Here is an 18,863-nt window from a genome sequence, read left to right as displayed (position 1 = left end):
CGGGGCGCGGCCGGAGCGCGGGGGCTGCGCCGCAGGTGACTTTGCCGGGGACGCGGCGGCTCCGGACCGCGCGGCGCGCTCTCCCCGCGGCGCCCGCTCCGCTCCTCGGGCCGCCCTCGCTGCAGCCCGCGATGCCGGCCGGGGCCGCGGCCGGGCGGCGCGGGGGCGCGGGCCGCGGGGCTGCGGCTTCCCGGGGTCGGCGCTGAGCGGGGTCCGCCCCCTCGGCCGGGCTCCCCAGGACACCCCGGCGCCCGGCGGGAGACGCCGACAGCGAGGACCCTCCGCGGCGCGCTCCGTCCAGGTCCCGACAGGACCGAGTCTCGGCGGCGGGGCCGGCGCGCCCGCCATGGAGCCCGCGCCCTAGTCGCGGCCGGACCGCCCGGAGGGTCGGCTCGGGGGCCGCGGGGCGCACCCTGGATTCGCGCCCCGGCTTCGCGCCCGGAGACCGCGCGGGGCTGCGGACTCGCCCCCCGTGCGCGCCGCTCGCGGCACCGGACCCGGAGGACCCACGCGGGAGGGCGCAGCGCCCGCGCCGCCGGCCACCGCTTTCGGGGCTCGCGATCCGACGCCCGAGACCCCCGACGCCGCGGCGCCGTCCGGGGTGACCTCGCGCCCGAGCGCCCGCGCGGACCGGCCCCGGAGCCCCTGGACGGCGCGGAGAGGGCGAGGCTGGCGCCGCGCTGGAAGCCGCAGGAGCCTCGCCGGGCGTCGCCGCCTCCGGGAAGCCGGGCTGCAGGTAGGTGCCGGCGCGGGGCGCGGGCGGGGGGTGCCTGCAGCGGGGCGCGTCACCCCATCCCTGCGGGCGGCCGGGCCGGGGGTCCCTCTGGTCTCGCCGCCGCCGCGCGCCCGGCCCGTGACTCGCCGGAGCAGGACGGACCCGGCGCGCGGCTCTCCCCGGAGCCCCCACTTTCTGTGCACTCCTGGGGACTTCATCCCGGGGCCTGTGTGGGGCCGCGGGCGCCCCGGGAGGCCGTGGGTGCCCCCCCCCGCCTCTGTTCTCATAAAGAGCCATCGGGGCACCCCCAGACCCGGACCCGGAGGGCTGGGGACGGCGCCTCGTCACGGAGCGGGGTGACGCGCTGGGAGGCCCGGGGGGAGCTCGGGAGGAGGCGCTTTGCGCGAGCTGCGTGCGGAGAAAGAACTGCCGGGGACATCAGAGGAGGCGCCCCCCAAATCCTGCTCGCAGGACGCGGCTTTTCCGCCCGCCCGCGGGGTCCCTGCTCGCCGCCCCCGAGGCCGGGCCCCGCCCGGAGGCGTCTTCTCGGGGTCGGGGGTCGGCGCGCGTCGGGGAGCGCGTTATTTGCAGAAACCGCCTTTGCCAAGGAAAGTTTGGGGCCCGCGCCCCGCGCCCGTGGGGCTGCGGCTGGGACTGTCCGTCCGCACCCGGGAAGGAGCCGGCGCGGGAGCCCCGGGTGGACGCGAGGCTCGCTGCTCCCCGCGCACCCCGCGGCCGGCCGTCGCCCGCAGCCTCGGGGAGCGAATGTGGGGCCCCTCCGGGGACCACCCCGCCTCTCCGCGCGCGCGGGGCGCCCTTGGCTGGCGGCAGGGCGCGAGGGGAGAAGGCGGCTCGTCTCGCGTGGAGTCACCTCTTGCGTTCTGCAAAGCCGGTCTCGGCAACCCCCGACCCAGCACCCCTAGACGCGCTCCCTGCTCTGGAGAGCACCCCCCGAGCAGTCCGCGCGCCGGGGGTCCTCAGTGCGCGAGGGATCGCGTGGCTCTTGGCTGGGGATCGCCGCCCGGCTCCGGCTCCGGTTCGGCTGCTGTCGGCACCGGCGGGCAGCCCGCGCTCCGGGCGCGCGTTCGCGGCGCTCTCGGGCAATGCCCGCCAGGACAGGTGAGTCGTTCGTGTGAGGTTTCTGGGCAAAGCGCTACATGGCAACCACTAAAAAGGAGGTTAAAAACCCCTCCAAAGTCTTGGAAACCCGAAGCGCTCGTGCGCTCGTGTGGACGCCGGTGTGGCCGTGTCTGCAGGTGTGTCTCAGGCAGGTGAGTCTCAGACAGGTTCCGACCTGGCACAGAAGGTTTTTCTTTTTCCTCTTTATCTCGTCTGCTGCTTATCCTGCGTCGGTTGTTTGCGCATTGAGCTTGGGAGTCCTAATTTTTAGTCCATCAGTAGCCATCAAAAGGCCACCAGTCCCCGCACTGGAGCCCAGTTTATTTTCATTTCTTAGTTTTAAATTAAACCCGGGCTTGAATTCTTGGCTGAGCGCAGGGCCACAGCCCTGAGCGCTCAGGCATGGGTGAACCTTGCAGGAGGCGGTCGGGGTGTCCTGTGTTACTTTATTGAAATTTGGCTTTTCTGAGACTCAACTCCTGATTCTTTTCTTGCCTGTCATAGAATTGAGTGAATCAGATGCTTGACTGTATCTGCTTATGCACTTGTGGGATGCGTTTCTTAAGGATGAGCCAAAACCCCCTTGACTTGAAAGCAAACATGGACTCACTGTGACAGGGACGCGCGGGTGTCTGAATAGGAGGTTCTGAATGTGAAGTGTCGTCACTGCTTTCACGGTGACAAATTGGGGAACAAAGATTCATTGAGAGACCCGCGGAGCGTGTCAAAGAAGACACATTGCTTCGAGGCTGCAGGATGGTCTTTACCAACCACCCGGTTACAAAAGGAGATGGCACAGCTGTCAAAGGTCTGTTTTTAGACATGGCCACGTTTCCTGTTTAAAAATTTATGAAGTGATGGCATTTAGGCCGTGATAGATTTTATGAAAATAATTTATAATCTCATCAGAAAATCGTAGTGGTCTTGCATCTAGGGTCATTAACATAGTGTTTTAACAAAAGTCCTTTTTACCACATGGTTGTGAATATGGAAATGTTAGGAGTGCATTTTAGTGTTGATTGATCCCAGGTTGCAGGTTATCAATTACCCCACCAGCCTTTTCCAGGTTTTTTCTGATTATGGGCCTTGTTGGTAAAAGTCACATTGTCCAGAAGTTCAACTGTGGCTGCAGACTGACGAACATTTGCCTCACGAATGCATGTCCCAAAGTAGAAATGTTCCAAAGTGTCATCAGTTATTTCTAATATATTTGAGGAGATGAAACAGCCAGAGTGCAAACAGTTCAGTGCTTCTGATTTTACTTCTGCAGTATTTTATTAGGGATGCCTCATTAAGTCACATTAATCTGCAGCTGTTTTGTTCATTGAAGATTCAAGTAGGAATAAGGAACTTTACTGTGCAGCACAATTTGGCTTTCTTGGTGAAAACCATAAGTTGAAATAAAATAAGCATCAACATCGTTCCCGTTGATCTATGCCTGGCATTTTCAAATGCAATTCATCAACCTGTTATTAGTAGGGCACCATCAAAACAAAGTAGAGATGTGTTAGCACAGCTGCTTCTAGATAGCACGGCCAAGCCAGCTGCATTAGCTTTGTGTCTGGTCCACACACCTGCATAGTATTTCACATGATGGATCTTACGAACCATTGGTTTTTTTTTTTTTTTTTTTTTTTTTTTTGGGTCATGTAACCTGGTGATTTTGCCATTTTGCTAGAAAATTCTATGGCTAACTTTATTGTGAACTACTTGAGGTGTATAGAACTATACACCCCCTGGAGGTGGGATACATTTACAATGAGTTTTCATTTTTGGAGAACAGTTTTACTGTAGGTTGGAAGTTTGGTCTCAAACAGGGAAGACGGACAGGCGGGCCTAGCAAACAGATCTAGGTGTTTTTGATTTCACCCACTACTATTAGATTGGGTACTTTTTCAGAAGTTGAATTATGTTCATTAGCACAGTATTCAGTGTTCTTGTCAATGAAGTAAAACTAACAATTCTGCTTATTCTTTTTCAAAAATGTTTATTGAGGTAAATGTAGTTTGCAACACTATCTTCTCCTTATTAACAAAATTTAAGAGGAGTGGTTGGACTTACTGGAACATGAGGACAAATATTTAGGTGTATTTCTTTGCAGTATCTATTCGCTATATACATGTGTGTGCACATACATGCACTTTTAATGGCATCCGTATAAAATACTAGTTTTATGTTAATGGGGGCAAGAAAAACTTTAAAACATGTCACCATTTTAAGTCCATAGCATTTCACTGTTTTCCATGAATGACTTATATTGCAAGTCTATCCATGGTTTAACGAAGTTGTTTATAATTGAGTTTTATTGTTCAACTCACTGCTACCTATAATGTTTTTCTCTTCATTTGCTTTGGATGTGTTCTTGTATGATAGGCTGCAAATACAAAAACAAAATCAATTTTTGTTCTCTCTGGGGGAGTAGTTTAGGATGGGTTGATTGAGACTAGGAATTTGAACACATTATAAGCAGTGGATATATCTGTATGTTTTTTATTTTATTTGTTGTGTATGTACCTCCACAGTCAAAACACAAACCATGCGTTACATTGGAGAATCCTTTATTAGTGACACATTTTTTCATAACCACATTCCTACTACCCTCCAAATTCGTATTAGATTTCCAAAACCCACCCACATCCAAGGGGGCTACCACCTGTGTGTACTGGATTTCACCCTGGGCTGTGATGGTAGGCAAGATAGTCACTGGAATCAGTGAAATAGGACCCTTTTAAGCAACTGATTTTTATGACTTGAGAAAGATAAGGCCTTCAATTTTCTTGGGATTGAGATGAAAAGTGAGCTATAAGGAGAATATAAGCTATAAGGAGAATATTCTATTTTATTCACAGTGATTCATAGGAATTGCAACCTTTACCTTATAGTAGATAACACCCTTTAATTCACTTCTTTCAAAGTGTTTTCTACTCCATAGCAGCTTTAATTGTTTTGCAGTTGCCTCTGAAGGCACAAATACAATTCTTCAATCCAATTTATATATTGTTTCTTTTATACAGTAGATTTGGAAAACTTGACGGAGAGATTGGATAATGTCATAATATTGCCTTCTTAGCAATTATGTGCTAGGCTGAATTTAGTACTTTGACAACATAGGGACAAGCAGCCAAGTAAGTTTCCTTTGCTCTTTTGTCTCCCTCTGCTGTGTAAACCTAACTTTTTAACATAAAGTCTAGAGAGGGCAAAATGGCTTTGGATGAATGTAAGGTTTGTTTTACTAAATATTTTTATGGGTTTTTTTTTTTGATGCTATGAATTAGTCACTGTATAATTGCATGCATGTGAATGGGCAACTGTGTTGACCTTTAAAGGTCGTGCAAAGATTCTAAACCTTTCAATTTGCAGTGCTAATTGCTTATGGTCTCTTGCTGCATGCAGAGTTTTTTGTTGAGTTTAATAATATAGAACAACATTTTGACTTTCATTGGCTGGGCTATATGACTCTTTGTAAGCAAAATTATAAAGATATTTGTGGTAGATACTATGGTAGATTTTTGGAAAAGTGTATTTGCTTTGCAGTTCAAGTTTTCAAGCCAGAATGACCCGGGCTAGGAGGAGACAGATTCTTCCTGGTACAAAATCCCATCATTCAAAATTAGGTATAAAAGCTGTCATGGCTTTATTTTTTCTGAGGTTTTCCCTCTTCCTTTTAAATGTCATTCTTGGAGGATTCAATGACAATTACATGTAAATATTGAAGGAAGTTCATATACTTGTTCTCTCCTGTTCTGTTATGAGAAAGATCACCTATGTGAGAAAAGCAGGCGTGTTATGTGTTCCGGCCTGCTTTTTCCTGCCTTCGTAGTCTTTGTTCTAGGGATTGGGGTAGCCAAAAAGGGTTGTGTGGTTACAGGCATCTTAATAACAAAGCCTCAGCTAGTACTGGAAAACAGAGTTGGTGAAAAGGGTCTTCAAGAGGGCAGCCCTACAACTCAGGACATACCCTGGTTAAGCAATAGAGTTTTATGTACCCATGTGGTGAATTTGTGACTTCAGTTATGGGAGAAAAACCAAGTGGCTATTGTTATGGGTTCTTAGTTTAGTTTTACCTGGTTCTGTGTGTGGTGACTGGAGAGTTCCTCCTTAGAATGGCCCTCAGACACATGTAGCAGAGACTTGGGGTTGCTTTTACTTGTGTTTTCTTTAGAAAGTTCAGTTTGAGTGAAACAGCTTTAATATCCTTTATGGTACTTCAGGAGAAAGGAGATGGATAATCCACATTTCTGTCAGACAATGCGAAGGTCAAGGGTACAGTGAAAGGGTGTGGAGATCTCATGCTTTATAGCACGGCACCCCGTTTTGGGCAACTTTATGTTCATGAAAAATTTCTAGCCTAATTTTCTTTTGCTTTAATTTTTAAATATTCTATGATAGTGTCCTTCTAAGATAAATACATATTTAGCATTATTGGAAACTAGTTTCAGATTGATGGTCGGTGTGTTTATAAATACACCAGCATTGGGTCAAAATTTAGACTTTGCTATTGGAAGAAATATTTGCTCAACACATCATTTGTTGAGTGGTTAAAATTCATTGGCTTGCATTTTGGTTAATAGATACATTTGGATCCTGATTATTAAAAAACCAATGTGGCACAGTGGTCTTAGCTCTGGATATGCTTCCGTAATTCTGCCAATAACTATCACACAACCACAGAAAATCACTATCTCTTTGTGCTTCAGTTTCTCAGCAACTTTTTCCCAGTCATTTTCAAGACAATTAAAGATGGATATTCACTCCCCCCACTGCCCCCACCCCATGGCCAAACCTACTAAGCATCATGGTGTGTGACTATGGGGGTGTTGCAGGATGTACCTTTCATTTAGGCTGTCAAGGGACATCTAGAAAATATTCTGGCACAGCAGAAAATGTTCCATAAGTAAGTGCTCCATAAAAGTTGTCCTGTTTCAGAAGCTTGAGGTGATGATGATGAGGACAGTGTTAATGATTATTGCAATGACTAAAGACTTTGTGGGGACATGGAATTAAATGCAACAAATCTTATAATTCAATTTAGCCAGTTTGCATGATACTGTTTTGTTGCAAAACAAATTCTTTGGCCATGCATCTTAGGCATGTTAGGGTCATATTTGTTGCTTGTTTTCATAGTCCCTGAAATAAAAGGGCATTGTTCACCAACTCAACTAGAAGTAGGATAGCAGATGAATAATCTTCATATGCCTCTTAATAATGAAACACAGTTATTCAAAATCTCTGAATTTCTTCAAATTTGGAATCCTTGAAAATTTGATCCATTTATTCTGTTTATTGAGAAATCCCTTGGGGTAACTTAGTAAACAAAAAAGACAAAGACAGATACTGCCAGGATTTACCATTTGAGTGGATTGCTTGGCACTTTGAAGTGAATCTGTATGAATGATTCACCGATGTATTGAGCTGTGTCGGCTCTTGCTTTTCTTAAAGACTGGAAGTACAGATCTGCAAAGAAACAGTTAAAATGTCGGAGTTGGAGTGAGTTGTGAAGAAAAGTACTATAGTTTATATTTCAGGGGAGGAAATGTGTGCTTTGAAGTAATTTCAATTCCCCGGATCTGTGGTTCAACGGAGAGTGACATAAACTGTTGCTTCTTTTCCTGACTTGCCTGTGTGAGGGAATAAATCCACAGAGGCCGAGTGATGTGACATCAGTGATGTGAGAACCAATGGAATACACTGACGTGGCAGCGGTGCTGTCTGGGAGACTCTAGAAAACGGTGATGATTCTGGCCAGCATCTAAGTGGGCCAGGGCACGCCTTGACCTCGCTTGTTGCTCCGCTGGTATGTGGGCCTGGTGTTGCCAGATTTTCTGATTCGTAGAAGAGAACTTAGATGTGCAGATTTTTTTATGTGGAAGTTCTGGGTTTATATATGATGGTGATATGGGCCAACAGACGTATTTGCAGGCCAGGTGCAAGCTAAGGGCCATCAGTGTGTCTGTCGAGGGCGCATAGGTGAGGACAGTTCTGTCATCTCTAGCCACGATCGCCCGACTTCACTTGCGTACACCAGCCACGTGGTTGATAGTACAGAGCTCAGCTAGAGGAGCTGAGTGAGCGATTTAATCTCACCCCTGTATTTAGTTTTTTTTTTTTTTTTTTAACTCACTGTACAACTGAGGATGGACCACCTTGAAGTTAGTAATGTCTTTGGTGGGTTTAAGAGATGTGTGGGGAGCCAGAAGTTTAAATTCATGCAAAATATTTGGAATGGTCTCAGTCCTCCTATGATGATTGTTTCCTTTAAATCAGTGCTTCTTAAACATTTATATGCATACAGGCCCTTTGGGTGAATTTTGCTATAATGCAGGTTCTGGAATGGGGCTTGCGATTCAGTGTTTCTAACAAGTTCCCTAGTGAAGTTGATGTTGTTCACCCTGGACTATAGGTTTGAGTTGCAAGGCCGCAGAGGGCATTTTCACCACTGAGTTTCATTTCATCCTGTCAAAAAGGTGGGCACTTCCAACTCTTACTTCACGGACAGATTTCCTCCCATAGCAGGCAGCCGAAACTGGCCACTGACCCCAAATATTTTCCTAGAACGCTCCTTAATCTGAGCACAGAATTCATAAGCATTTGCTTTGTTTTCTAGTCTTCTATTTACTGAAGATATTTTCCCCCCAAAGAATAAGCCAGAAATTTTCTATTCATCACATGGTAATGCAAGTTTGGTTATTTCCTGCTATTTGAAGACAGGAATTTATTTCAGAGCTAAGGCATTCTATAATCCACGAATATACTCCAGCAAATAAGATCAATTTTAGCACCTTAAATCATTTGTGGAATTTCCATAGCAGTTGCTTCCTTTTTGGGTTTAAATGCTAGAATTTTGACTGCAATGTCAAGATTTTTGTTCTATTTAAGTAGCTATTATGGATAGGTGGGAGAATGACCTTGCAAAAAGGTGGAATTTTCCTTGTGTGTTTGTTGGGTTTACAAAATTAAAGTGATTATTTTTTTCTCTTTTTTCTTTTGCTCTAATCCTCAATTCTCTTTCACAAATGGTCTCATTAGGATGATATAATAAAAATGGTCTCTGTTTGAAGATATAATCACTTATTTACTAGGGAGTCTGACTTCTTCATCTATTATTATCTTTCCCCTAATTCAGTTCTAATGCCAGGAGGTGCGAGCCTTGGCGTGTAGCTGTATTCTGGTGAGGAATGACCTAGTCCTCTAGTCACAGGCTCACTCCTCTGGGTAAAATATTTTGTTGTCAGTTTTATCAATGTTTTAGAAACCCGTATGCTTCCCTTATGCTGATGTATTAATTATAAACTGAGATTGGATTTAGACATGTCAGTCTGAGAGAGTGAAGCCATTTGTTTTCTTGTACGTTGTATGATTAATAGAGTTTGCAATAGTAATGCTGTTAAATCTTACTCAATTTCTTTTAAGTGCTTAGAAGTTTGTTACATGAAATAGCTTTGCTGATAGCTGAGTAATGACACGAGTTCATTTTACTGAGTCTCTTAGACTGTAACCTCCATGTGGCGGAACCATGTGTGATGGGTTTCTGTTAACTCCCAGTGCTTAGCAGGGAGTCTGGCACATAGTAGGTGCTTAAGTTTAATGAGAAGATGATCAGTATTTGCATATTTATAGCTTGGCTTTTTGTCTGTTTCCTCAATGTGTGGGGAAGTGTTCTGTGAAGAACTGTCATTTGTTCTGTCTCATTGAGTGCATGGTTCATGTGTGTGTTGAGTGTATGATTCATGTGTGTGTTGAGTGTGTCAGAGAGAGTAGGAGGATGTTTCTTTTGATTTTTCCATCTCTAGCCTTAGCACTGTTTAGTATTAAAGTACATACATTCTAGGCAAACCATCAAGGACAAAAGGGAAAAAGCATGATCACCCATATTTTCATTCTTGCCACAATTTATTGTAATCTAGAGGTTTAGGAACTAAACTCTGTTTAGTCCTTCTGTTGTATAAATTAGACAGTATTTGTCAATGTCAAATTTAAGTGTTGTTAATCACATATGGAATATATTTTGATTGCTCTTGTCAGTGACTTGACTCATCATTCATTAGGGAATTTAAAGCCATTTATTCTTATCTACATAATTACCATTTTCATAATTTATCATGTGCCAGATTTGCTTTTTTCACCTTCAAGAACACTATTGACTGTGATGCCATTGTTTTGTCTTCAGTGATATTGAAAATTCTTGGTATTCTAATTTTAAAAGCTGTTTAGTACAAATAGCATGCATTCAAGTATTTATTGATTTTATTTTAGTCCTTTAGTAAGACTTTGAAATGCCTGATGCCATAGAAGAGTTCACAAAACTCAAACATTTAAACTGTATTTGATTACTAAGGAAATGCGTCTGTATTATAAAACAGATAACTCATTAGATCCTTAAAAATTTAAAGTAGAATATTTTTAGCATGTCTTTATTTTAAAAACTTGCCTTATAATTATATATGAATATCCCTATACATATAAGAAATTTGTCAAAATGCTTAAATATGTCTTCATTCTTTGAAGTAAAAAACATACTTTCGGAACTCTTCTATGACTCCAAAGACAGCCTTTAAATAGAATGACCTGTTTTCTCCCCTGCCCATTGTCCAAAAACACCTAAAATTTCTAGAATTAAAATGTAGGGTTATTGAACTTGCGCTACTATGGAACTTACTGAAAAAGAAAGCTCTGTTCTTCCCCAGCTCAATCTAATGAAACATGTAGGTACTAAATATTTCTGAAATGTTTTCAAAATTGATTAAGTAGAATTAAAATCAGCTCTTTCACAGTGGTGAATTTTACCTAAGAGCAAAGTCCATGTTCAACTTCTGGGAAGACTGGATGAGGTACTGTTTTTCTTGCTTATTTTCTTTTCTTTGGACTTTCTTTTTTTGTCTGTATCTTTTTTTTTTTTTTTGCCTAGTATCTTTTCAACGGGCTTCATTATTTGCATCAGTGTTTCACTTTGTGTTTTGTAAACTCTATCTCAAGTTCTCCGGGTTAGATGGTAGAGCAGGCAGCGCTGAGATGAGAAGAAATAGACTGAGTAACTGGCAGCAAGGGATTGAGAACTTCGCAGGACTAGCATTTTCTAAGATGATTGCGGGAAACAAATACTAGATGGGGGGCCAGACTGAGTGAAAGGGAGAAAGTGGGGATGAGAAGCAATGTTTGTTCAAGCTAGAATTTTTATGCGAAGAGGAAATCCTTGACCTTTAAGAGAGGTAAGAAGCTAGACAAAGAGTAAATCTTTTTAATTTGGAATTTTATAAGTAAAAACAAAGAGGTAAAATGACAATTAACGGAAGTAAAACTAGAGAGAACAGAAGAACGCATGTGGGAGACAGAATTTCCCCCTGACTGTAAAAACTCTATCTGGGGATAAGAAATTTCCATCATGTTCCCCCCACCCCCCGCCCCAAACTGAAAGAGTGGCTTCCAGTTCTGATTCTACGTCAAAAATTGTCAATCCCTCGAAGTTACTGAACATCATTGACATCGGTTTTCTCAGTGGTGAAGGAGATCATAATTGGTTTAATGATATTTGATCCCTCCAAGCTCTCTGGGTCCATGATGACCTCAGGTCACCCTTCTGTGCCCCCGTTCTGTCATCGAAGCGTATCGTGTACACTGTTCTCTGACTGCATCCGCTTCGCTGTCAGGTTTTTGAGGCCATGGAATATGTCTTATTCCTTACGTTGTACCACCAGGCCTAACACAATATATTCAGGCATTTTATAGGTGTTTTAATTGATCTCCTTTTTTAATTCTAAAATTCTAAATTATTTTCTCTTTCTTTTCCATGATAGCTAAGTGTGTCCCAGAGGCATAGATAGTAACTATATTTGTATAATGCTATGTTATTTACAAAACCCTTTCATGCGTGTGATTTCACTTGATTTTAAAGTGATCGTGGGCTAGGGATGACTCTATCCTAATTTCAGGCGAGGAAACTCTGGCACAGAGAAATCCCACAATTAGCATGTGCCAGAGAATGGTTTGAAGTTAGAGCCAATCTGTTGGGAAACAATTCTCCATGCTTGTTGGAAAATTGGACTCATTCTGCTTTACAGAATGCTGGCTAGAGAACTGCCTTGGTTCAAATTACATCTTGACATCCTAAGTAGATTCTATCTTTTCATGTTTAGAATTGTATCATTAAAATTACACACAACATCCAAGCACTCTGCGAATATGTCTCATGTTTCCCTTAGGTGACTTTTCATGGCGCTACCAATTTTATGAAAAACTAATGAGATATAGAACTAGCATTCAAGATATTTTGAAAAAAATTATATACTCAGATATTTATTCCTTTGAATTGAAAAAGAAAAGCTTCAACTCCCAAACAAATGTTAGCTAATGCGTGTATTTTTCTGGGTTTTAAATTCAGGCTGAAATGTTCTATTGCATTTCTTTTAAAAAATTCTCTCTTGGGCTCTTTGTGGTGTAAGAAATGGGTTTTTTTTTTTGGGTAACTGCAGAATGGGAGTGACCGATGCAGCAGCCCTATGCAGATCTCAGCTGCATCTGTAGAACATCAATATAACACTAATTACATGCTAAATGCTTGGTGGGTATTGAACAATGCAGTCTTCCACTTTGCTGATTAATGACAAGGGGTCTCATGAAAACATTAATTATATTGGTAGAAATCAAATGATTCCTTTTTGAGTAAAACAGAAAATGTATCTGTCAATGAATCCTTTTTCCTAATAATGTGATAATGCAGGCAGCTGAAGTCTATGGAAATATGAACAGTAGGTTCTAATTCTTGAAGGTTGTAGATGTTTTGAATGTGATAACATCAAAAGAAGAAAACTGTACTCTAGCTATGTTTTTTCTTTTAACTCTGTCTTTAAAACTCAACATTGGATAAGGGTGTGGACCTATTGAATCATTTTTTATTTTATTTTTAAATTTTTTTTTATTTTTTACATCATTGTTCATTTTTAAATATGTGCTTCCCCCACCCCCTCGGGTGGAGTCCCCAAAGAGTTTCCTTCCCCAAGGCCCCTGTGCACCATCACCTCAGTCCCCTGTTGCTCCTCCTTTCCTCCCTCTGATCCCTCTCCCGCCTCCTCCCCTGCAGGATGTCTCTGGTTTATAATTGTCCGTTTTTGCTTTGTTGTGTTTTGTACTGTTATTTTTTTTACACTGGTGTCTTACTGGGTTCCCCTATATTCCTGCTATAAGTGAAACCATCCAATATTTTTCTTTTTCCTTCTGGCTTATTTCACTGAGCATCATTCCTTCTGGTACAATCCAGTCAAGAAATGGGCAGAAGACCTTAAAAGACACTTCTCCAAAGAGGAAATGCAAATGGCCAACAGGCATATGAAAAAATGTTCAGTATCCCTTGTAATCAGGGAAATGCAAATCAAAACCACACTGAGACACCACCTTACACCAGCGAGAATGGCACATATCAAAAAAAACAAGCAACAACAAATGTTGGCGAGGATTCAGTGAAAAAGGAACTCTCCTACATTGCTGGTGGGAGTGCAAACTGGTCCAAGCACTATGGAGAGCTGTGTGGAGGCTCCTCAGTCTACTAAACATGGAGCTACCATATGACCCAGCAATTCTACTCCTAGGGATCTACCCAAAGGACACAGAAACATCAATTCCAAAGAGCACCTGCACCCCTATGGCTATTGCAGCACTATTTACAATAGGTAAAACTTGAATCATATTTTTAAAAAATGAGTGGTATCATGCAATATTAGTATATAATATATTCAGAATACATATCTCTTTGTAGATTGCTTCAATATCTTGGTCTGAATTATTGTTACTTATAGGATGGAATAATAACTGGGGATGACTTTTCTTAAATATCAATAAGTTATTGTAAGTTGTGCTTTAAAATTACAAAGAGCCCCACAATTGTCAGCTGGGGCTAAAAGAAAGGCTCTGGGTGAAAGATAACAATGTTAATCCTTTTATATATATACCTCCTCTTCCCCCATAGTGTTTTCCTCCAGAAAAAAACCTTTGCATATATTGAATACAAAAGTCTTGTTTTATAAATGGGATCCTAAGACCTAGAAAGTACCTAGATTTGCTGAAGGGCACAGAAATATCTGCAGACCCAGTTCTGGAACCCAGGTTTTCTGATTTCCCAGAGGGATGTTCCTGCTACAAATAATCTTTATCAGCTTTTCATAGAATCACAGTTCTTGGAAGGGTTTCAGAGGGCACCTAATCAATCTTGCTTTCTTACACTGATTAAGAAAGATAGGTGAACACTGACCCAATTAAGGGGAAAAATCCACAGCAATAGGCATGCTAAAATTTCAGTAATTTATTCTAGAATTTAAAACCCTGCTTGTCAATATAGTCATTCATTTAATTGTTTATGAAGCACCTTCTAAGTGTCAGGCACTGTGTTTTGTGCTCCAAATACTTAGAAAGTAAAAGAGTGTCTTTCCTTCCTGGAGTTTATAATCTAGTGGAGGAGATAGCCAATTAAATATGTAATTATGTACATACACACAATGTGTTTGCAAGTTAGGATAAGTGCTGTGTTAGCAAATGTATCTTAAAATATTTAGGAAGCAGTATTGTATCATTGGAGAGACATTCTAGGAGAAATATTTTGACTCAAAAGAGATATAAATTACATATTTAGAACTTCCTATAGATGAAGAGTTTTTCTAGAAAGCACTAAACTTCTAACACTGGGAATGTTCATAAAAGTGCAACTAGACAGCTCCCAGGCAATCATTATTTTGGAGGTGTTCAAACATTGGACAAACCCTTTATTATCTTGTTTTGAGCTTCTTTATGGGTAAATACTTGAGTGAATTTTATTTCAGCTTAATTTTTTAAAATCTAAATGACTGCTACCACTTTTTCTGGTTTCATTCCCCTCCACCCACAGGCTTATTAAATAATACTTGTGGTCATTCTTGAGATCCTCTTTTGCTGGTTCCTCTTCCTCAGCCTTCCCTGATGTTTTCCTGTAGCATGTTTCCCTTATCAACATATTTCTCCTTCCTTGTTGATTTCATCTCTCATCACTTACCTAGTGCCAGCATATCGTTGATTTCCAAAATTCAGGTTTCTGGCAAGACTCTGGTAGGTTGAACATACAACCGTATACTTGGGTTGTATTTTCCTCTCTGTCTGAGCGTCTTGGAGGAATTTCAAATTCCACACGTCTCAGACTGAACGTATTCCTTATTCTCTCAAAGCTCTTCTCCCTCACTTTTCTTTAGTCAGAAAGTAATATTTAAATCTGTCCAGAGAGAGAAAGTTTTTTTAGGATGTGGTGAATTCCAACACTGAAGTTTGCTGTAAATATTTATCATCCTCTAGGTCAGCTCTCTCAGAAACTGCACGGGTTTAAAAGATATTCATCTGAAACACAATTCTTGGTGCGTGGTAAATACATAGTCATTGTCCAACGAAGGGGTGAGGTTTATGCTTGGTACTGAGACCAGCTTCTTTGTTCTTAAGAGAGATTACACCATTGGTAAGGGAAGTTGCAGAATGACCTTTGCCACATTCCTTCAGTTTAAAATGTCTTAATTGATGAGGATAACCTTCAAGGGCTTCTTCAGGTAGGAAATCTTTTCCATGTACACAAGGAGGAGATGCTGATATGATCAAGCATTCTACGCTGGGCCGTGCGGGGGATGGATGGCGGAGGTCAGAAGACGCATGTTGCTTGCTATAAGATAAATTTTGGCATTGTAATGTATGGCATGGAGACTGTAGTTAAAAATACTGTACTGTATATTTTTTTTTTAAAAAATATTTTAAAAATATATTTTCTACATCATTCTTCATTTTTTTTTTGCAATGCCTGCTTTCTCATCTCAGTTATAGTCCACGTGAAATTCCCACCGCCCTTTCACTAGTGACCATCACCATAGTTCCTTGTGCTCTTCCCACCAGTTTTGATTCTACTCCCTCCCCCACCTCCCCCACTGCAGAATGTCTCTGGTTCATACTTGCTTGTTTTTGATTTTCACTTTACTATAAACTGTGTTGTTTAATTGAAAGCTCTAAGGGAGTAGATTTTTAAAGTTTCATCACACACAAGAAAAAAATTGCATCTGTGAAGACCAAGTAGCCCCTGCACCAGGACTGGAGGGATCCACATTTGTATTAATGACACTTTTGCTTCCCTTCTCATTGGTGCAGAGCTGCGGGTTGGACAATTAGAGATTCTTTTGGTTCTTCATGCTTTTTGTTGGGCTAATGGGTATAATTCTCTCCTGTCAATTGCCTTCTTCTTTAAAGAGCTGTTTTGTAATCCTTGATGTTTGTCAAGGTGTGTGTGTGGGGAGGGGGGATGGGTGTTATGGCTGAGGGGAAAGGGAAAAAGAAGAAAAAAGGACAAGACCACAAAGGTGAGCAAGGGAAGCTGGAGTTTGTTTTAATCCATTTATGTTATTTCTAGTCCTTGGCTATTGTTAGATATTTTATAACAACACACTTTGTCTTGTCTCTTTGCCACGTTACTTTGGGATAGATTCCTAGAAGTGAAGTTGCTTTATCATATGCTAGAACTGTAATTTTGCCAAATTTTCTCCTCTTGGTGTTTTGCCATTTTGCAGTAACACCAACAGTGGATGAAGTCCTGTTCTTCCACCAAATTACTGAAAGAATGTATTATCCAGTTTTTGGATTTATGCCAACCTGATAAGAAGTAGTGTTTCAGTGTGGTTTTGACATGTGTTAGAAACATAACCCTTTAAAGAGTGAGATGCATAAAAGAAACAAAAGGTAAGATGAGAGAATCAAAGAATTGCTATTGTCAATGTGTTTCCTTGCGGAGGGATTGCTCAATAGCTTTCCCAAGGGAGTATTCATGACACTGGTCTCTAAACATCCTGAGAAGTCAGGATCCCGATAATTTTTGTTAATAACATAGAAGAAAGCGTGTCTGTAGTAAACTTAAGCAACAGCTAATTAATAAACTTAGCTCATGTGGCAAAATAGTAAATTCTGGGTGCCTGAGCAGAAATAATTCTCTTTATGTTAGCGGAAAATGAAACAAGCTCCCTGTTTCCCTGTAGTATTGTTATCATTGAGATTCTTTTAGCCTGAATTATCTGTGGAAGATAGTGACTATAAAACATTTCCAGAAATTGAATGTCTTGGACCAGTGTGCACTCCCCCCAGCAGTGCAGGAGAGTTCCTTTTTCTCCACAACCTCGCCAACATTTGTTGTTGCTAGTTTTTTTAATATGTGCCATTCTCACTGGTGTGAGATGGTATCTCATGGTCGTTTTGATTTGCATTTCCCTGATGACAAGTGATGTTGAACATTTTTTCATATGCCTGTTGGCCATTTGCATTTCCTCTTCAGAGAAGTTTCTTTTTATCACTTCTGCCCATTTTTTGACTGGATTATTTACTTTGTTTTTGTTGAGTCTCTTCAGCTCTTGGTAGATTTTTTGTGATCAGTCTTTTATCATTAGTGTTGGGTGCAAAAATGTTCTCCCAGTCGGTGGGGTTTCTCTTTGTTGTGGTTACTGTCTCTTTTGCTGTGCAGAAGCTCTTTAATTTGATGTAGTCCCAGCTATTTATCTTTGCCTTCACTATCACTGCTTTGGGTGATGTGCCAGTAAAGATGTCTTTGAGGTGCATGTCATGTAATGTTTCACCTATATTTTCTTCTTGGTTTCAGGTCTTATGTCTAGTTCTTTAATCCATTTTGAGTTGGTTTTTGTGCATGGTGTGAGGTAGTGGTACACTATGGAGAGCTGTGTGGAGATTTCTGGACCTACTAAACATAGAGCTTCCATAGGATCCAGCAATTCCACTCCTAGGGATTTACCCAAAGGACACAGAAACATCAATTCCAAAGAGCACCTGCACCCCTATGTTTATAGCAGCACTGTTGACAATAGCTAAGCTTTGGAAACCGCCCAAATGCCCAAAAATAGATGACTGGATCAAGAAGATGGGGTCCATATACACTATGGAATATTACTCAGCATTCAAAAAAGATAAACACATGCCATTTGCAGCAACATGGATGGTGCTGGCAGGGATCATGCTCAGCGAAATAAGCCAGAAAGAAAAAGAAAAATCCCGGATGGTCTCACTCATAGCAGGAATCCAGAAAAGCTAAATAAGGGACCAGGAAAAAGACTAATCAATACAAAGTAAAAATCAAAATCAACAAGTAACTATAAACCAGAGACACACTGGGGGGGCGGGGGTGGGAGGGAAGGAAGGGCGGAGAAAGGAAGTTCTAGTGTCAAAATAAGGGGGGGTGTGCAATTATATGGGGAATATAACCAAAATGAAAATGCATACATTGTGCAAAGATGAAAAAAGATGTAAGAATTATATAAAATAAAATATTTAAATAAAAAATGTATTTAATACCACTGAATTATATGCTTAAAAATGGTTAAGACAGTAAATTACATGTTATGTGCTTTCACCATGATAAAAATAAAGTTGAAAAAAAATGAAATTGAATGTCTTCGTTTGGGAAGTGTAAATAGTGAATGACATCAACACTGGAAACAGTATTGTTAGTCCTTTTACATTTAATTTTTGCTTTCATAAGAAAGACAGTCATGTTAATTTTGAGCACTATGGGGTTTTCTCATAACCTCAATTATCCCAGAAAAAAACAAAAAGCAAATACACAACTTCATAGGCAGCGTTCATATTTTGTTCAGAAATTGAATGAACATAGCAGAGAACAGGATTGGACAAGATGGTACAGAGTTTTGACTACGAAGCTTCAGCATTTAGAACCTACGTAGTAAGAACAGCGAGGCGCTTAGACATGTTTGATCTGAGGAGAAATTTGATAGATTGTGACTCAGGAAGATGAACTGCCTTGGGGAGCTGGTGAGGCCAAACCATCAGTTAAGAGTCTCTCGGACTAATTCCGGCCTTCGTGATGCAGAACGAGACTGGTGATGTCATCAGAAAAGGAAAGGAAGAAAAAAAAGAGATGATGTAATGGGATTTGTGCTGGATTACTTACCATGGGTGGAGAGTCTCAGCGATGTCTTTGTGGATCCAAGTCTGAAAGAATTAAGGAGCTGGTAGTAAACTTCAAAAC

At 42.1% G+C, this 18,863-nt stretch overlaps 1 protein-coding gene across 2 annotated transcripts in view; it reads left to right on the top strand.

Annotated features, from left to right (window-relative positions):
* The first annotated feature begins 694 nt into the window (after positions 1–694).
* The window catches only part of TAFA2 (TAFA chemokine like family member 2), a 297,149-nt gene continuing 278,980 nt past the window's right edge, over positions 695–18,863 (top strand). For both annotated transcript variants that reach the window (XR_005125860.2, XM_037515095.2), the window contains exon 1: positions 695–736. The gene's annotated coding sequence lies outside the window, so the exon portion shown is untranslated. The remainder of the gene's footprint in view (positions 737–18,863) is intronic.

Source organism: Talpa occidentalis, unplaced genomic scaffold, assembly GCF_014898055.3.
Source record: "Talpa occidentalis isolate TD23 unplaced genomic scaffold, MPIMG_talOcc4v2.1 talOcc4.16, whole genome shotgun sequence".
Lineage (NCBI taxonomy): Eukaryota > Metazoa > Chordata > Mammalia > Eulipotyphla > Talpidae > Talpa > Talpa occidentalis.
This window is presented reverse-complemented; position numbering and strand designations above follow the sequence as displayed.